The following is a 21,873-nucleotide window of genomic DNA, read 5'->3' on the forward strand; positions in this document are numbered from 1 at the left end:
ACAGTCTACCTAGTTGGGTTATTGAGGGTACGACTTTGGGTAGTTTCAAATTTAGGTTGGATAAGTACATGAGTGGGAGGGGTTGGATTTGAGAGGGACTTGCACATCGGAGCTTGTTTCTAGGGTGGCACTGAAAATTGGGTTGGTCAAATGTTTGTTAGTGGGATGAATTGTAAAGGACCTGCCTCGTATGGGCCAACAGGCCTGCTGCAGTATTCCTCCTTTCTTATGTTCTTATGTTCTTATGAAAACGATACATTACATCCTGAACACGAGGTTGCAACCTCATCCTACTCACCTATTCCATATACTTCCACATGCATACATGGGGAAAATTCCCTCTACAGGCGCTACAACCCTCCCAGCTAACAATCTGCACAACCTACCTATTTTGACCTTCACTGGCTCTCGATCCCACGCCATAGCCCTCAAAACGGTTTCACACTTACGCAGCTCAACTCCTGTAGACATCCGTGTCAATCGGATCCTGGCCAAACACTCCCCCCCCCCACCCACACCTTCCCTCATCACCTCCCTTTTAATAAAGACACATTTGACCCTCCGCTTTAAGTCCAGCAATCCCAACCCCCCTGGTGCAAAGGTAACATTACTACGTCCCTTTTAAGCCAATCACACCCCGAACCCCACAAGAATTTAAAAACCTTCCTAAGTATGTTCGTTATTGCCGGCCCAGTAAATGGGAACACGGCTGCCACGTGCCACACTTTGCTATACAGTAAGATGTTAATAACAATGGCATGCTGCACAAGGGTCAAATGATAAGGTCGCAATGCACCCAAACGTCCCTGAATCCTGTCTACTATCCTAATCGAGCTTTCCATGCGTGCCACTGTAAGATCGTCCGCATAGATAAGACCGCAAATTTTTAGCGAATTCACCTGCCTCCTCACGACTGCACTACCCCACTCAACCCTTCCCGCCCAAGCTCCTAACCCCATGACATTGGACTTGTATGAATTCACCCTCATACCAGTTGCCCCTGCAAACATTTGTACTATCCCATCTAATGTATCCATTGACATCCCCTCCCTAAGCAGAACAGCAGTGTCATCTACATACCCTATTCAAACCATTCATCACATACCCTATTAAGACTGGCCAAACCCTCGCAACCCCACTCCCTGCTCCCTCTCCATTACACATACGCTGCTCCACTAATCTATAAAAGGGATCCTGTATGCACGCAAACAATAATTGTGACATAGGACACCCCTGCCTAAGTCCCCTACCCATTACAATATTCCCACCCAATCGACCCTTAATCTGTACCCTCGCCATTGCACCTCGGTACAACGCTTCAGCCCAACCCACTATTTCTTCCCCAAACCCCTGTCCCATGAGGATGACTCTCAATGCTTCTTGGTCCACTCTATCATATGCCCCTTGCCAATCGAGTGCCACCAAACCTCCCCTTCTCCCCCCCCACCTTTTGCCTCCACGAAATCCCTAAGTAACCCATGCCCCTCCACCATAGACCTCCCTGGCAAACCAAACTGAGTTTTCGATACTACCCGCCCCACCACGCACTTAAACCGATTCCCCAAAATCTTAGCAAACAACTTATAATCCGCGCATAACAACGAGATCGCCCGGTAATCCCGAAGCGTATGCTGCCCCTTACCCTTCGGTAACAAGACTACGACAGCCATTGCCTGCTTCTCTCCCAGCTCACCTCTCTCCTTCAAGCAATTTAATAACCTAACCAAAAAACGCCACATTAGCTCCCAATGCTGCTGATAAAACTCTGCCGGAAGTCCATCAATTCCCGGTGCTTTGCCATTTCACATTCCACTTACAGCCCTCCATATTTCCCCCTCAGTTATTTCCCCACCCAGTGCTTCCCTATCACTGTTACGCAACTTACATATCACACTCCCACACACCTGTTCTAAAACCCCAGCCTCTTCCCCTTCTCGTTGCCAGTACTTCTCATACCACTTATCCGCAAATGCCCCCATTCCTTCCGGAGCTTGTATGACCTGCCCCTCCCTGTACCTCTCGATCGGCTCATGAACCTCCAACCATGGAATAGCCATTGCCTGCTGTCATTGTTTTTGCCTACGCAACACGCACGATGAGGGTCTATCGCCCCATAACACCTCTTCCACCCCCACCTGTACCCACACTGCTTGGAACCTCTAATCCTGTACCTCACGCAGCCTCCCTTTAATTGCCATAATATCATCCATAGGATAAGTGCCCGTCACCTCCCCCTCGCATAACAACCCCGTAACCTATCCTCCAAATAGTTGGCAAGCCCACATTTTAAAGAATTGATTCGTTTCCCTTCTCTTACGTAATATTGCTTAATCTGTTCTTTAGCCACACAATCCCACCACATCACCACATCCTCCTCCTCATTTGCCTCTGCACTTAACCCCTCCCACAGCATCGCAAATCCCTCTATCCCCTCCTCATCGCCTAACACACTCGTATTTAACTTCCAATATCCCCTAGAGATACCTGCTAGTGACTCCCACCCCACCTTTGCTACTACCGCCCGATGATCCAAATAAGCTACTTCTATTGTATGGAAAAATGTCAACCAAACCCCTTCAGATATATACAGTCTATCCAACCTAGCCGCGTAACCCCTTCTTACAAAAGTGTGCTCTACATCCCACGCTCCTCCTGTAAGAAGGCATTTGAGACAGTTCTGCACAAGGGATTAGAGCAAAAGCTGGAGGAGCAGGCAGGGATAACAAGGAAAGCTCTATTGGGGATCAAAGAATACCTATCAGGAAGACAACAGCGAGTCATGGTGCGTGGTGAGGTGTCAGAGTGGGCACCTGTAACGAACGGGGTTCCACAGGGGTCAGTCTTAGGACCGATGTTGTTTCTACTCTTTGTGAACAACATGACTGAAGGAATAGACTCCGAAGTGTCCCTGTTTGCAGACGATGTGAAGTTGAGGAGAAGAATTCAGTCGGATGAGAACCAGGCAGAATTACAAAGGGATCTGGAGAGGCTGCAGGCCTGGTCCAGCAACTGGCTCCTGGAATTCAACCCCACCAAATGCAAAGTCATGAAGATTGGGGAAGGGCAAAGAAAACCGCAGACGGAGTACAGTCTAGGGGACCAGAGACTTCAAAATCTCACTCAAAGAAAAGGTTCTTGGGGTGAGTATAACACCGGGCACATCTCCAGAGGCGCACATCAACCAAATAACTGCTGCAGCATACAGGGGCCTAGCAAACCTAAGAATAGCATTCTGACATCTTAATAAGTACTCGTTCAGGACCCTGTACACTGTGTACGTCAGGCCCATATTGGAGTATGCAGCACCAGTTTGGAACCCATACCCAGCCAAGCATATAAGGAAGCTAGAGAAAGTGCAAAGATTTACAACAAGACTAGTCTCGGAGTTAAGAGGTATGTCCTACGAGGAAAGATTAAGGGAGATCGACCTGACGACACTGAAGGACAGGAGAGATAGGGGAGATATGTTAACAACTTATAAAATATTGAGAGGAATCGACAAGGTGGGCAGAGACAGGATGTTCCAGAGATGGGACACAGCAACAAGGGGTCACAGTTGGAAGTTGAAGACTCAGATGAATCACAGGGATGTTAGGAAGTGGAACAGTCTGGGAAGTGAGATAGTGGAGGCAAGTAAGTTTTCAAGTAAGTTTATTCAGGTATACACAAATACAGTTACATAGAATTATCATACATAGCATCATATGTGTAGAGAACCTGGGATAACCCAAAAAAGTCAGTGACTTATTTCCATTAGGGTCCTTTAATTTCTATTGGGGTCCATACAGGATCCATACATAGCATTAAGAAGAGGTATGATAAAGCTCATGAAACGGGAAGAGTGACCGAGTAGCGGCCAGTGAAGAGGAGGGGCCAGGAGCTATGAATCGACCCCTGCAACCACAACTAGGTGAGATCACACACACACACACACACACACACACACACACACACACACACACACACACACACACACACACACACACAAGCAGGGATAACAGGGAAGGCACTACAATGGATCAGGGAATACTTGACAGGAAGACAGCAGCGAGTCATGGTACGTGGCGAGGTGTCAGAGTGGGCACCTGTGACCAGCGGGGTCCCACAGGGGTCAGTCCTAGGACCAGTGCTGTTTCTGGTATTTGTGAACGACATGACGGAAGGAATAGACTCTGAGGTGTCCCTGTTTGCAGATGACGTGAAGTTGATGAGAAGAATTCACTCGATCGAAGACCAGGCAGAACTACAAAGGGATCTGGACAGGCTGCAGACCTGGTCCAGCAATTGGCTCCTGGAGTTCAATCCCACCAAGTGCAAAGTCATGAAGATTGGGGAAGGGCAAAGAAGACCGCAGACGGAGTACAGTCTAGGGGGCCAGAGACTACAAACCTCACTCAAGGAAAAAGATCTTGGGGTGAGTATAACACCAGGCACATCTCCTGAAGCGCACATCAACCAAATAACTGCTGCAGCATATGGGCGCCTAGCAAACCTCAGAACAGCATTCCGACATCTTAATAAGGAATCATTCAGGACCCTGTACACTGTGTACGTTAGGCCCATATTGGAGTATGCGGCACCAGTTTGGAACCCACACCTAGCCAAGCACGTAAAGAAACTAGAGAAAGTGCAAAGGTTTGCAACAAGACTAGTCCCAGAGCTAAGAGGTATGTCCTACGAGGAGAGGTTAAGGGAAATCAACCTGACGACACTGGAGGACAGGAGAGATAGGGGGGACATGATAACGACATACAAAATACTGAGAGGAATTGACAAGGTGGACAAAGACAGGATGTTCCAGAGATTGGACACAGTAAGAAGGGGACACAGTTGGAAGCTGAAGACACAGATGAATCACAGGGATGTTAGGAAGTATTTCTTCAGCCACAGAGTAGTCAGTAAGTGGAATAGTTTGGGAAGTGATGTAGTGGAGGCAGGATCCATACATAGCTTTAAGCAGAGGTATGATAAAGCTCACGGCTCAGGGAGAGTGACCTAGTAGCGATCAGTGAAGAGGCGGGGCCAGGAGCTCGGACTCGACCCCGCAACCTCAACTAGGTGAGTACAACTAGGTGAGTACACACACACACACACACACACACACACACACACACACACACACACACACACACACACACTCACACACACATATGCCCTCAAACACTTGCGACAACAAGAATGTAAATATTAAGTCTACTATTCTTTAACAAGCTACCTGGCTGGGCGACTGGCTAACTGGATGACTAACTGGCTGGCTAACCGGCTGGTTGGCTGGATGCCAGGCTGGCTGGCTGATTTCCTGCCTGCCTGCCTGCTTGCTTGCTTGCCTGCTTGCTCTTCCTTGCCCTCCCTGCACTTCTTGTAAATAATTATTATGCTTCTGGCAACATAATTTCCAGCTGCACACAAAACACTTGTCTCTACTACCACACCCAAGACGATGCCTGGACCGTACAAACTTGTGATTAAGTAGAGTTGCTCCATTTTATTGCGTGTTTGACTGGACTGGACAGTCGTTCCATATAGCGGATTTGTTCCTTTCCACGGTTGTTTTAATCAGAAATCTGATTAAACGTACATGTTAAGCCTTTGTTCGCCACATGTTATGTACATTTTATCAGAGATGCTAAGTATGGGAATCCATTTTATCGAGCGTTAACTATTTTTCAGTAAATTACTCAACAGGACTGACAATGGACTTCCCCTTCCCATCCCATGTTTTGGAAGCACAGTACTTTCCCTCACATATTAATTTACAATCCATAACATATAATTAGCTCAGTGATTATATTCCTTGGAAAAGGCATAGGAAACTTGGCAACTTGTTCCGAGTAGGATAATAAGTCAGGTAGAGGGACTCGAGTGATCAATGCAGTGATATTAAGGTTACTGTAGTGTGTGGTCCAGAATATTCAGATTATGAAGCACTTCTATAAGATCACTGTTTCTAGATGAGCATCCGAGATGTTACCCACCACTGTGGTTATTACCTTGATTAGCCATTTTGAAAGAATGGATGCTGCAGGCCCAATGGTACTAATAATAGGACGCACTAAGAAGCCCGGTTTTAAAGATTAAATTATATATATATATATATATATATATATATATATATATATATATATATATATATATATATATATATATATATAAATAAATAATGGGTATGGGTTCCAAACTGGTGCTGCATACTCCAATATGGGCCTGACGTACACAGTGTACAGGATCCTGAACGAGTACTTATTAAGATGTCGGAATGCTATTCTTGGGTTTGCTAGGCCCCTGTATGCTGCAGCAGTTATTTGGTTGATGTGCGCCTCTGGAGATGTGCCCGGTGTTATACTCACCCCAAGATCCTTTTCTTTGAGTGAGGTTTTGAAGTCTCTGTCCCCCTAGACTGTACTCCGTCTGCGGTTTTCTTTGCCCTTCCCCAATCTTCATGACTTTGCATTTGGTGGGGTTGAATTCCAGGAGCCAGTTGCTGGACCAGGCCTGCAGCCTCTCCAGATCCCTTTGTAATTCTGCCTGGTTCTCATCCGACTGAATTCTTCTCCTCAACTTCACATCATCTGCAAACAGGGACACTTCGGAGTCTATTCCTTCAGTCATGTTGTTCACAAAGAGCAGAAACAACATCGGTCCTAAGACTGACCCCTGTGGAACCCCGTTCGTTACAGGTGCCCACTCTAACACCTCACCACGCACCATGACTCGCTGTTGTCTTCCTGATAGGTATTCCTTGATCCCCAATAGAGCTTTCCCTGTTATCCCTGCCTGCTCCTCCAGCTTTTGCTCTAATCCCTTGTGCAGAACTGTGTCAAATGCCTTCTTACAGTCCAAGAAAATGTAATCTCCCCACCCCTCTCTCTCTTGTCTTACTGCTGTCACCCTCTCATAGATCTCCAGTAGGTTTGTGACACAGGATTTCCCATCCCTGAACCCATGCCCGCTTTCGTTGATGAGCTCGTTCCTTTCAAGGTGGTCCACCAGTCTTCTCCTGATAATTTTTTCCATTACTTTTCATACTATACATGTTAGTGACTACCGGTCTGTAGTTTAATGCTTCATATCTGTCTCCTTTTTTAAAAATCGGGACTACATTTGCTGTCTTTCATACCTCAGGTAATCGCCCTGTTTCTACAGATGTGTTGAAGACTGTTGTTAATGGTACGCACACCGCCTCTGCTCCCTCTCTCAGGACCCATGGAAAGATTTTATCTGGCTCCATCGCCTTTGAGGTATCTAGCTCGCTTAGCAGCCTCATCACTTGTTCCTCGGTTGTACGTATTGTGTCCAACACTTAATGGTGAACCCTGTCTCTTTGCCCTTCTGGAGTCCCTTCTGTCTCCACTGTGGACACTTCTTTGAATCTCATGTTGAGTTCCTCACATACTGCACGGTCGTTTTTGGTGATCTCCCTTCCTCCCTTCCTCAGCCTGATTACCTGTTGTTTTCCTCCTGATGTCGCTGTACAACAGCTTTGGGTAAGATCTGGCTATCGCTTCCATGTCATTTTCATATTGCCGTTGGGCCTTCCTTCTTACCTGTGCATATTCATTTCTGGCTCTCCAACTTCTCTCCTTATTCTCCTGGGTTCTTTGCCTTCTATACTTCTTCCATTCTCTAGCACACTTGGTTTTGGCCTCCCTACACCTTTGTTACCCTTGGGCACAAACCTCTCCTCAGCTTCCTTGCATATTGTTGTCACATATTCCATCATCTCGTTTACTGACTTCCCAGCCAGTTCTCTGCTCCACTTAACCCTGTGATGAAGGAGATTTTTCATGCCTGCATAGTTCCCTCTCTTGTAGTTTGGCTGCATTCGTCCTGCTCTTCCTGCTTCTCTCTCCACTTGTATCTCTACTATGTATTCAGAGCTCAGAACCTCGTGGTCACTGGCCCCAAGGGGTCTTTCATTTGTGATGTCCTCAATATCTGCACTACTCAAGGTGAATACTGGGTCAAGTCTCGCTGGTTCATCCTCTCCTCTCTCTCTGGTAGTGTCCCTTACATGTTGGTACATGAGGTTTTCCAGTACCACCTCCATCATCTTAGCCCTCCACATTCCTTGGCACCCATGTGCCTCCAAGTTTTTCCAATTGATTTCCTTGTGGTTTAAGTCACCCATATTCAGTAGCTTCACCTTGCTCGCATGAACCCTTCTGGCCAATTCAGCCAGTGTGTCCACCATTGCTCTATTGCTGTCGTCATACTCTTGCCTTGGACTCCTGCTGTTCTGTGGTGGGTTATACATCGCTGCAATTACCACCTTGGGGCCTCTAGACTGAAGCGTTCCTATTATGTAATCTCTTGATTCTCCTCTGTCTCCCCTCTCCAGCTCTTCAAAATCTCATTGGAAAGATGGCATCTGTTATCATTCCTGTGAGCTTCGTTTCTGTGAGAGCTATGATGTCCGGTGATGCCTCTTTGATTCTTTTGTGTCACTCTTCCCACTTATTCGTTACTCCATCCACATTGGTGTACAATGCCTTCAATTTCCTCTCCAACACTGTGTTTTGGGGGTCTGTGAGGGTGGGGGACCAGGCAGTGTGCTGTGGGATTCTACAGCGTAGTGTGGGGTGGGGGATGTAAGTGTGGACTGTGGTTAGTGTTGGGATAGCGTGTTTGGTTGTGGGGTTCTGGGGGCAGTTCTGTGTGTGCACTTGTCGCTCTTCCCTGCTTTGGTTGTCCTTCACTGATTCCATCGTTGTCTCTCCTCCTAGTCCCTTCCACCTTTGTGTCCTCTCCCTCAGCTGCTGTCATTCTATTAATTTTCTGTCTTGGTCCAGAAACACCCTCTTGTATGTTGTCGATTCCTTCAGCTTTGGTTTCTCTTGCAGGATCCTGTTTTGCACTGTTTCTGTCTTGAAAATCAGCTTGACTGGCTGATGTCTCCCCTTCAGGTATCCCCCTGTTCTCTGAAAATTTACTATCTCAGTCATGTCCTCCTCGCCTATTGCTTTGATGATGTTTTTAATCTCCTGTTTTTCTTCCCACTGTTGTTCATTGTGTGACCTCCCCTCGCTCTCCTGAAGGCCATGATTAAACACTGACTTACCCCTCTCCTCCTCCCATTGCCTTTCCCACTGTGTCTCCGGGTCACGTTTTTACATGGCCGTTGTCTCCCTTATTTTTTCCTGTACCTCTCGATGGCATAGTCTGCCTGTGATCTGCCCCAGTCTCCACCCTCTCCCCCACCTCCTAATACTATATCTGCTCCCATCTGCTCTCCTCCTTCATTCCTTGACCCTACTTGGTGTACTGATAAGGCCTTGGCATATGTTCTGTCTCCTTCCTTTTCATCTGACTCCTCTTTCAGTAGGGGTGTACCAGCTTCTGAAGCTGTCTTCTCTGGGCAATAGCCCTGTAACTCACTTCAGATTATTTACCTTGTATTCTGTGTGTGTGTGTGTGTGTGTGTGTGTGTGTGTGTGTACTCACCTAATTGTACTCACCTAACTGTGGTTGTAGGGGTCGAGACTCAGCTCCTGACCCTGCCTCTTCACTGAGTGCTACTAGGGCCTCTCTCCCTGCTCCATGAGCTTTATCATACATCATCTTAAAGCTATGTATGGTTCCTGCCTCCACTACCTCACTTGCTAGGCTATCACACTTCCTGACTACTCTATGGCTGAAGAAATACTTCCTAACATCGCTTTAACTCATCTTCAACTTCCAATTGTGACCCCTTGTTTCTGTGTCCCCTCTCTGGAACATCCTGTCTTTGTCCACCTTGTCTATTCCACGCAGTATTTTGAATGTTGTTATCATGTCTCCCCTAACCCTCCTGTCCTCCATTGCCGTCAGGCCGATTTCCTTTAACCTTTCTTCGTAGGACATTCCCCGTAGCTCTGGAACTAACCTTGTCACAAACCTATGTACTTTCTCTAATTTCTTGATTTGCTTGATCAAGTGTGGGTTCCAAACTGGTGCTGCATACTCCAATATGGGCCTGACGTACACGGTGTACAGTGTGTTGAACGATTCCTTACTAAGGTATCGGAATGCTATTCTTGTGTGTGCGTGTGTGTGTGTGTGTGTGTGTGTGTGTGTGTGTGTGTGTGTGTGTGTGTGTGTGTGTGTGTGTGTGTGTGTGTGTGTGTATGTGTGTGTGTGTGTGTGTGTGTGTGTGTGTATACTCACCTAGTTGTGGTTGCAGGGGTCGAGTCACAGCTCCTGGCCCCGCCTCTTCGCTGGCTGCTGCTAGGTCACCTTTCCCGCTCCATAAGCTTTATCGTACCTCTTCTTAAAGCTATGTATGGATCCTGCCTCCACTACATCACTTCCCAGACTATTCCACTTCCCGACAATTCTCTGATTGAAGAAATACTTCCTAACATCCCTGTGATTTATCTGAGTCTTCAACGTCCAACTGTGTCCCCTTGTTGCTGTGTCCCATCTCTGGAGCATACTGTCTCTTTCCACCTTGTCGATTCCTCTCAGTATTTTGTATGTCGTTATCTTATCCCCCCTATCTCTCCTGTCCTCCAGTGTCGTCACGTCGATTTCCCTTAACCTTTCCTCGTAGGACATGTGTGTGTGTGTGTGTGTGTGTGTGTGTGTGTGTGTGTGTGTGTGTGTACTCACCTGTATGTACTTATCTATATATGGTTCCAAGGGTCGATTCACAGCTCCTAACCCCGACTCATTACTGGTCGCTACTAGGTCTACTTTCTCCCAGCTCCAAGAGCTTTAACATACCTTTTCTTGAAGCTAGGTTTGGATTCTGCTTCCATTACTTCACTCTCCAGATTGTTCCACTTTAAGGCAAAAGAAAAATTTCTTAACATCCCCATGGCTCATCTGAGTTTTCAGCTTCCAGTTACACCCCCTAGTTCCTGTGTCCCATCTCTGAAACGTTCTGTCCCTCTCCACTTTCACAATTCCTCTCAGTATTTAATACTTCGTTATTATGGACTCTCCTATCCTCACCTCATAGGGCATACCCCTTAGCTCAAGGGCTAGTCTTGTTGTAAACTTTTGCACTTTCTCTAATTTCTTGACGTGTTTGACAAGGTGTGGGTTACATAGTGGTGCTACATACTCCAATATCGGCCTGACTTACATGGTGTACAGTGTCTTGAATGACTTGACTTGTACTTACCGGAGCGTAGACGAGAGAGATATATCATAATCTACACCTGGAAGATTCTGGAGGGATTTCTTCCTAATCTGCACACAGAAATCACTCTCTACGAAAGCAAAAGACTTGGCAGGCGATGCAACATACCTCCAGTGAAAAGTACCGGCGTCACTGGTATACTAAGAGTTAACGCAGTAAGTGTCCGGGGCCCAAGACTGTTCAACAGCCTCCCACCAGCCATAAGGGGCATTACAAGTAGACCCCTGGTTGTCTTCAAGAGGGAGCTGGACAGATACCTAAAGTCGGTGCCGGATCAGCCAGGCTGTGGTTCGTACGTTGGACTGCACACGACCAGCAGTAACAGCTTCGCTGATCAGGTCCTGATCCACCGGGAGGCCTGGTCGTGGACCGGGCCTCCCGGGGCGTTGACCGCGGGGGCGTAGATCCCCGGAATGCCTTGCAGATAGACTCCAGGTAGACTCCTTACTTAGGTGTCGGAACGCTATTCTTAGGTTTGCCAGGTGCCCATATGCTGCAGTGGTTATTTGGTTGAGGTCTGCAGCCTTTGGTCTCCTAACCTGTACTCTGTCTATTGTCTTCTTTGACTTTTCCAATATTCATGACTTTGTACTTGATGGTGTTAAACTCCAGGAAGAAGCTGTTAGACCAGGCTTGCAGCATGTCCAGATCTTTTGTGATCCTATCTGATCCTCATCCAACTGAATTCTCAGCATTATCTTCACATCGTGAATCTATGCCTTCCGTCATGTCATTCACATATACCAGAAAAAGCAACGACCCTAGGACTGACCTTTGTGGAACCCCGTTCGTCACAGGCGTCCACTCTGACACCTCGTCAGGTGCCATCACTCGTTGTTTCCTTCTTGTCAGGTATTCTCTGATGCATTGCTGTGCCTTGCCTGTTATTACTGCCTTCTCTAACTTTTACACTAATATTTTGAGCAGAACTGTCTCAAAAGCCTTCTTACAGACCAAGAAAAAGCAGTCTACCCACCTCTTTCACCCCTGTCTTACTTCTGTCACCTTGTCGTTCAACTCCAGCAGGTTTGTGGCACAGGATTTCCTTTCCCTGAAACCGTGCTGGTTATCACGGATAAGCTCATTCTTTTCTAGGTGCCAGCAATCTTCTCCATGACTTTGCATACTATACATATTATTAACACTGGTTTAATGCTGCCTGTCTGTCTCCTTTTCTTAAAAATTGGGACTACATTTGCTGTCTTCTACACCTCAGGTAGTTGCCCTGTTTCGAAAGATGTGTTGAAGATTGTTGTTGGTAGCACACACAGTGCCTCTGCCCCCTCTCTTAGGCCCTATGGAGAGATGTCCGGTCCCCACTGTCTTTGAGGTAACTGGTTCACTTGGCAGCCTCTTCACCTCCTCTGCTGTGTGTAGTGTGTCGAGCACTTTTCGGTGTACCTTAGCATTCCGATTTGCTGGAGTGTTTTCTGTCTCCACTGAAAATACTTCTCTAAATCTCGTGTTGAGCTCTTTATATACTTTTTGATCATTTCTTGTGATCTCCCCTCCTTCCTCTCTCAGCCTGATTAACTGGTTCTTGACTAGTTTTTCTCCTGATGTGGCTGTACAATAGCTTTAGGTCAGATTTGGCTTTCGATGCTCTGTTATTCTCATATTGCCACTGGGCCTCCCTCCTTATCCATGCATATTCGTTTTTTATTTTCTTGGGTCCTTTGTCTTCTATATATTTTCCATCCTCTAATGCACTTAGTTTTGGTCTCTCTACACCTTTGGGTGTATGTAGGGCTCGTTCTGATCTTCCCATTGTTTCCGGTGCTGTTGAGTACGAATCTCGTATTCCATCATTTCATTTAATGTTTTCCCATCAGTTTTCTTTCCCACTGTACCCTCTTTTGAAATTTGGTTTCTCCTGTCTTACTCAAGCTGTCTCATTTTCCACTTTTAACTCTACAGTGTAACTGAAGCTCAGGCCCACATGATCACTAGCTCTGAGGGGCCTTTTGTATGTGATGTCCTCAATGTCTGAACTACTCATGGTGAATATGAGGTTCAGTCTTGCTGGTTCATCCTCCCTTTCTCTAGTAGTGTCCTTAACATGTTGATGCATGAGGTTTTCCAGTGCCACCTCCACCATCATAGCCCTCCACGTTTCTGGTCCCTAATGTGGTTGCTCTCATCATACTCTTGTCTTGGCCTCTTGCTTTTATGTGGCGGGTTGTACATCACTGCAATCTGAAGTGCTCATACTATGTAGTCCCTTGCTTCCATTCTGTCCACTCCTTACAACTTCTCAAAACTCCAATTGTTTTTGATGAGCAGTGCAACTCCTTCTCCCCTCTGTACCCTCTATCTTTCCTCTGGACCTGATATCTGGTTGGAAAGATGACATCTGTAATCATTTCTGTGAGCTTGGTCTTTGTGAATGCTATGATGTCTGGGGATGCTTCCATGATTATTTCATGCCACTTCTCACAGTTATTTATTATTCCCTCTGCGTTGGTGTACCATACCTTCAGCTTCTTTTCCAGAACTGTATCCTGGGGGGTTTGTGGAGGCTGGGGCAGTGGGAGACCTAGAAGGATATTGAGGAAGGCTGCTGTGTAGGTGGGGGTTTGTGCTAGGGGGTGCAGGTTGTGAGTGTGGAGTGTTGCTTGTTTTGCATTAATCTATTTGGCTGTGGTGTTCTGTGGGTGGTTGTGCTTGCTGGTCCTCTCAACTCTGGGTGCCCATGCCTGTCTCTAGCCTTGTCTCTCATTTATGCCCCTTGCATCTTTGTATCCTCTCTCAATTTCTGTCGTTCTGTTCTTGTTCAGTCATTGTCGAGGTAAGCCCACTGGTATTTTGATAGTTCTTTTAGCCATGGTTTCTGCTGCAGTATCCTGTTTCACACTGTTTCTGTCTTGAAAATCAATTTCACTGGCCAATGTTTTCCCCTTCAGCATCCCCCTTTTTTCTAAAAATTTATTAGATTGGTCATGTCCTCCTCTTCTGTTTGTTTGATGATATTTTCAATCTTTCTTTTCTCTCCCTATTGTCTTTCTTCATATGTCCTCCCTTCGGCCTCCTGAAGCCCATGAATGAAAACTGATCTCTCCCTCTCTTCTTTCCATTGCTTTTCCTTCTCCATCTCTGGGCCCGGTTAAGCATCAGCATTGCTGCTTCCTTTATCATTACCTGGATCTCCCGGTGGCCTAATAGCGCCTCTGCAGGGCGCCTATCGCCTTCCCTATTTGCAATCCCCTCATCTCTGTCCATGTACCCAAGAGCATGACACTTTCACTCCTCGACTCGTCTGTGTAGGACTTATCACCTTAAATTACTTCAATCATTGGATATCGGTGTACCTGTTTTGTGTGCATGTACTAACCTAATTGTGGTTGCAGGGGTCGATTCATAGCTCCTGGCCCTGCCTCTTCACTGGTCGCTACTAGGTCCACTCTCCTTACAACATGAGCTTTATCAATCCTTTTCCTAAAGCTTTGTATGGATCCTGTCCCCAGAGCATCACTCTCCATATTGTTCCACTTCTTGACAACTTTATAGCTGAAGAAATATTTCCTAACATCCATGTAACTCATCTGAGTCTACGACTTCAAGTTGTGACCTTTGTTGCTGTATCCCATCTTTGTTGCTGTATCCCATCTTTGTTGCTGTATCCCATCTTTGTTGCTGTATCCCATCTTTGTTGCTGTATCCCATCTTTGAAACCTCCTGTTCCTATCCACTTTGTCAACTCCTCTCAGTATTATAAATGTTTTATTCATGTCAGCCCTGTCCCTTCTGTCCTCCAGTGTCGCTAGGTTGATTTCTCTCAACCTCTCCTCATAGGACATTATTATTATTATTAATATTATTATTATTATTATTATTGTTATCATTATTATTTCATCATCATTCACTCCATCACTGTTTTGCCAGTCGGGTGCTTTACACTACAGTTATAAAACTGCAACATTAACATTCCTCCTTCAGAGTGCAGACACTGCATTTCCCATCTCCAGGACTCAAGTCCGGCCTGCCGGTTCCCTGAATCCCTTCAAAAATGTTACTTTGCTCACGCTCCAATAGCATGTCAAATATTAAAAGCCATTTGTCTCCATTCACTCCTATCAAATATGCTCATACATGCTTGCTGGAAGTCTAAGCCCCTCGCACACAAAACCTCCTTTACCCCCTCCCTCCAACTTTTCCCAGGCCGACCCCCAATCTGCCTTCCCTCCACAAGAGTTATATACACTCTCGAAGTCATTCTGTTTCGTTCCATTTTCTCTACATGTCCGAACCACCTCAACAACCCTTCTTCAGCCCTTTGGACAACAGTTTTGGCAATCCCGCACTTCTTCCTAACTTCCAACTACGAATTCTCTGCATTATATTCACACCACACATTGCTCTCAGACATGACATCTCCACTGCCTCCAGCCTTCTTCTCGCTGCAACATTCATCACCCATGCTTCACACCCATATAAGAGCGTTGGTAAAACTATGCTCTCATACATTCCCTTCTTTGCTTCCAAGGACAAAGTTCTTTGTCTCCACAGACTCCTAAGTGCACAGCTCACCCTTTTCCCCTCATCTTTCATAGAACCATCTGCTGACACGTCCACTCCCAAATATCTGAATATATTCACCTCCTCCATACTCTCTCCCTCCAATCTGATATCCGATCTCTCATCACCTAATCTTTTTGCCATCCTCATAACCTTACTCTTTCCTATATTCACTTTTAATTTTCTTCTTTTACATACACTACCAAATTCATCCACCAACCTCTGCAACTTCTCTTTAGAATCTCCCAAAAGCACAGTGTCATCAGCCAAAAGCAACTGTTATAACTCCCACTTTATGTTTGATTCTTTATCTTTTAACTCCACATCTCTTGCCAAGACCCTCGCATTCACTTCTCTTACAACTCCATCTATAAATATATTGAAGAACCACGGTGACATCACACATCCTTGTCTAAGGCCCACTTTTACTGGGAAATAATCTCCCTTTTTCCTACATATTGTAACCTGAACCTCACTATCCTCTTTAAAACTCTTCACTTTTTTCAGTAACCTACCTCCTATACTATATGCCTGCAACATCTGCCACATTTCCCCCCTATCCACCCTGTCATATGCCTTTTCCAAATCCATAAATGCCACAAAAACCTCTTTACCCCTATCTAAATACTGTTCACCTACACGTGTCACTGTAAACACTTGGTCTACACACCCCCTACCTTTCCTAAAGCCTCCTTGTTCATCTGCTATCCCACTCTCCGTCTTACTCTTAATTCTTTCAGTAATAACTCTACCATACACTTTACCAGGTATACTCATTAGACTTGTTCCCCTATAATTTTTGCACTCTCTTTTGCCCCCTTTGCCTTTATACAAAGGAACTATGCACACTCTCTGCCAGTCATTAGGTACCTTACCCTCTTCCATACATTTATTAAATAATAGCACCAACCACTCTAAGAAAGGAATAAGAAAAGCAAAAAGGGATTATGAGGCTAACGTCGCAAGGGATTCAAAGATTAACCCTAAAGGATTCTTTCAGGTATACAGAAGTAAGATTAGGGACAAGATTGGCCCACTTAAGAGTAACTCTGGTCAGATCACTGACAGTGATAAGGATATGTGTGAAATTCTAAATACCTACTTCCTCTCAGTTTTCACCCAGGAAAATACTAGAGATATTCCTGAAATAATAGATTATGTAGAACAGGATGATAATAAACTATGTACGATTGCGGTAACTAGTGACATGGTCCTCAGACAAATAGAGAAACTAAAACCTAACAAATCCCCAGGCCCTGATGAACTGTTTGCAGGGGTGTTAAAGGAATGAAAGAGGAACTTAGCATACCTTTGGCTAATCTTTTTAACATATCACTACAAACTGGCATAGTGCCTGATAAGTGGAAAATGGCAAATGTAATACCTATTTACAAGACAGGTGACAGGTCCTTGGCTTCGAACTATAGACCAATAAGCCTTACCTTCATAGTGGGAAAATTTATGGAATCAATAATTGCCGAAGCAATTCGTAGCCAACTTGACAGGCACAGATTGATTAATGAATCTCAACACGGTTTTACAAAGGGGCGTTCCTGTCTTTCGAATTTACTAACTTTTTTCACTAAGGTGTTTGAGGAGGTAGATCATGGTAATGAATATGATATTGTGTATACGGACTTCAGTAAGGCTTTCGATAGAGTTCTACACCAGAGGAAAGGCGTAGAATTAGGGAAAATATGATCGAGGTGTATAAATGGAAAACAGGAATAAATAAAGGGGATGTAAATAGCGTGCTGAAAATTTCCAGCCAAGACAGGACTCGCAGCAATGGTTTCAAGTTGGAAAAATTCAGATTCAGAAAGGATATAGGAAAGCACTGGTTTGATAATAGAGTTGTGGATGAGTGAAACAAACTTCCGAGTACAGTTATTCAGGCTAAAACGTTGTGTAGTTTTAAAAATAGGTTAGATAAATACATGAGTGGGTGTTGGTGGGTGTGAGTTGGACCTGACTAGCTTGTGCTGCTGGGTCTGGTGCAGTGCTCCATCCTTGAGTGGAGAAGATCAGACTGGGTGGGTCATTGGGCTAATCCGGGGAGGGGGGTCATTGGTCTATTCCGGGGGGGGGACATGAACCTGCTCCGCATGGGTCAGTAGGCCTGTTGCAGTGTTCCTTCTTTCTTATGTTCTTATGTACTTATATCCCCACCTGCTTTTAACATTTCTATCTATATCTCATCAATCCCAGCTGCTTTACCCTCTTTCATTTTACTCACTGCCTCATGCACTTCCCCTACACTCACAACTGGCTCTTCCTCACTCCTACAAGATGTTATTCCTCCTTGCCCTATACACGAAATCACAGCTTCCCTATCTTCATCAACATTTAACAGTTCCTCAAAGTAATCCCTATATCTTCTTGATACCTCTTACTCTCCATTTAATAACTCTCTTCTCTTTTTTTTAACTGACAAATCCATTTGTTCCCTAGGCTTCCTCAACTTGTTAATCTCACTCCAAAGCTTTTTCTTATACATACAATTGTATATATATATATATATATATATATATATATATATATCTATATATATATATATATATATATATATATATATATATATATATATATATATATATATATATATGTCGTGCCGAATATGTAAAACTGGTCAATTAGCAAGAACTCATTTAAAATTAAGTCCTTTCTGAAATTTTCTCTTGTACGTTTAAAGATATTCTTTTTTAAATTAATGTTAATGTAAAATTTTTAATTTTGCACCAAAAGAATCTTAGAAAACTTACCTAACCTTATTATAACAAGAGCAATTTATTTTACCCTAACCTAACTAAATATATTTTAGATTTGTTTACAATAGTTTAATACTAAACAAACCCATTGAAATATATTTTTTTCGTTATTTTCAGAATGATTTTGGCGAAATTATTGCATACACAAATTTTCACTTGTCCTATATGGCAAGATGAGCGTTGCTATTTAAGCCAAGATCCCAAGTTCTGCCTATTCGGCACAACATATATATATATATATATATATATATATATATATATATATATATATATATATATATATATATATATATATATATATATATATATATATATATATATATATATATATATATATATATATATATATATATATATATATATATATATATATATATATATATATATATATATATATATATATATATATATATATATATATGTATATGTATATGTTGTGTACTCAAACTCTCTTCATAGGACATGCCCCTTAGGTCCGGGACTAGTCGTGTGTGTGTGTACATGTGTAGTGCAGAATATATACAACTGATCAATTAGCGTGAACTCATATAAAATTAATTCCTTTCTAAAAATTTCTCTTATACGTTCAAATATATATATATATATATATATATATATATATATATATATATATATATATATATATATATATATATATATATATATATATATATTACTGTACCCACAACACTTTGACTAGCCAAGCAGTCGAACCCATGCCGCTTTTGCCCTCGTCAAGGTGAGCGAAAACTCTTGACGCTATATTCCATGGGACCACACAGTCCTTAAGAATGGCACATCCAGCCAAGCTGGATGTAGCTTGGCTGGATGCGCCATTGTTAAGGATTGTGTCATCCCATGGACTAAAGTGTCATGAGTTTTCGCTCACCATGAGGTGGGCTAAAATGGCATGTGTTCGAATCCTCGGCTAGCCGCAGTGTTGTTATATATATATATATATATATATATATATATATATATATATATATATATATATATATATATATATATATATATATATAAATATATATATATTTATATATATATATATATATATATATATATATATATATATATATATATATATATATATATATATATATATATATATATATATATATATATATATATATCAACAACAACACTGCGACTAGCCAAGGACTCGAACCCTTTCTGCTTTGGCCTGCCTCATGGTGAGCGAAAACTCATGAGGCCTTAACCCACTGGATGTTGTACTCGCTACCAAGGCCATACAATGGTGTGGATCATAAAACTTGTGTACCTGATTAATTTTTTAGAAATATAAAAACAAATAATTTATGTACAGGAAGGTGAATAGTATAAGGATATCAAATTATTTCAAATAATTAAATGACATCTGGGAAAATTATCTTTGTGCATGAGATAAATCAATAATGATCATAATTAAAAGCAGTCTTACTTATTTCTCAAGTAATTACTTTATATAAGTGATATATATTTTTCTCGTAATGTTCTGACTGATTTTCGCAGATTTATTGCATTAACAAATTTACTTTTTGTTTATTCGGGATAAATGAATCCTTCACCGATCACTGACAGGCAATGTCACCTGGTATTTATAGCCGAAATAGAAAATCTCCATATCCTGAAACTGGATTTTCTGATCCCTAATTAACGCTGGAGAAGATACAAATGGAGATCTGAGAAAAAAAAAATTCAGAGTTGCAGGTGCCGCGATTATTAGGAGTTTTTCTCAAGTTTATCGTCATTAAGCCACAGTCTAAGATCCCTCTAACATTCCGTCTCCAGGGGACGTTAGAGGGATGGTCCAGACGCCAGCCTCACAGAAAGACTGATGCCGGTTTGGATGATGTTGGTACCAAAACGTCAAATGGTAATGACCCATATTACGAATCAATGCAGGGTAGTAAGGAGGAAATAACTAACTGACATTTGGGAGGAGGTCTACCAAGCAAGGATATGGAAAATATCAACAAGAAAAGTGTGATAGGCCGATGATACTGCCAATGCACCTCGCTCATATGTACAAGAAGAACTGTGACCCCTTGACTGTGGACCAAGAAACTCGATAAGTAAACTGTTTAAGAATTATGCAGATGAAATTTCCAAACAAGAAAATGTCAAGGAAGGCATTAAACTGAAAACGACACTGTCATGCTAGACTCTGAGGTGAATATACTAGATTACAGCGATGCCGATGGTCTTCTGTAGCTCTGTGAATGTTACAGAAAGAAGGCTGTTGCAGACAGTGGATATGACGTGTCAAAGATCAGTTTATTGAGTGAATTTGAACTGAAGAAATTATTAAATGTTGTGATAAGACAAATATAATAAAAAGAACAGAGAAAGGGATGCTAAGATGAGCTGACTAAGTAGAGAGAATGGAGCAAGATACGAGATAACACTACTTTCCTGTTTAACACTGTTCTGCATAACACTGATCTCTTTCATACCACTGCTCTCCGTTATACCACTGCTCTCCGTTATACCACTGCTCTCCGTTATACCACTGCTCTCCTTTATACCACTGCTCTCCGTTATACCACTGCTCTCCGTTATACCACTGCTCTCCGTTATACCACTGCTCTCCGTTATACCACTGCTCTCCGTTATACCACTGCTCTCCGTTATACCACTGCTCTCCTTTATACCACTGCTCTCCGTTATACCACTGCTCTCCGTTATACCACTGCTCTCCGTTATACCACTGCTCTCCGTTATACCACTGCTCTTCTTTAGAACATTACTCTCCTGCATAATATGAAGCAGTTCAGCTGGGCTTGTGAGGTCTCTAGGGAGACCTAATTATATAGTCACACCTTGCCTTGGCAAACATGTCAGAGCCACACCTTTTCAGCTTAAGTCTCAGTTCCTTTGCTCGTCGCTGGCGTAAAGGTCTCACAATAACACTGTTCTCCTGCATAACTCGAGATGGATACAATATTTCTAAACCAATAAAATGCAATAAACATAATTATATTAGTTATTTCAAATACTCGCACGTTCCAATACAGCACAAGAACGTTGCAATTACTTTTAATAAAAATATCAAATATATTATCAAATACATATCAAATATATTATTATATATTTAGGTGGTTGGAGGCAGTGGAGATGTCCAGTCTAAGGGAAATGTGTGGTGTAAATATTATGCAGAAAATTCGGTGTGGAAATTAGGAGAAGGTGTGGAGTTAATAAAAGTATTAGTCAGAGAGCTGAAGAGGGTTTGTTGAGGGGGTTTGGTCATTTAGAGAGAATGGATCAAAGTAGAATGACATGGAGAGCGTATAAATCTGTAGGGGAAGGAAGGCGGGGTAGGGGTCGTCCTCGAAAAGGTTGGAGGGAGGGGGTAAAGGTGTTGTGGGCGAGGGGTTTGGACTTCCAGCAAGCGTGCGTGAGCGTGTTCAATAGTAGTGAATGGAGACAAGTGGTATTTGAGACCTGACGAGCTGTTGGAGTGTGAGC

The sequence above is a fragment of the Cherax quadricarinatus genome, chromosome 13 (genome assembly GCF_038502225.1).
Source record: "Cherax quadricarinatus isolate ZL_2023a chromosome 13, ASM3850222v1, whole genome shotgun sequence".
Lineage (NCBI taxonomy): Eukaryota > Metazoa > Arthropoda > Malacostraca > Decapoda > Parastacidae > Cherax > Cherax quadricarinatus.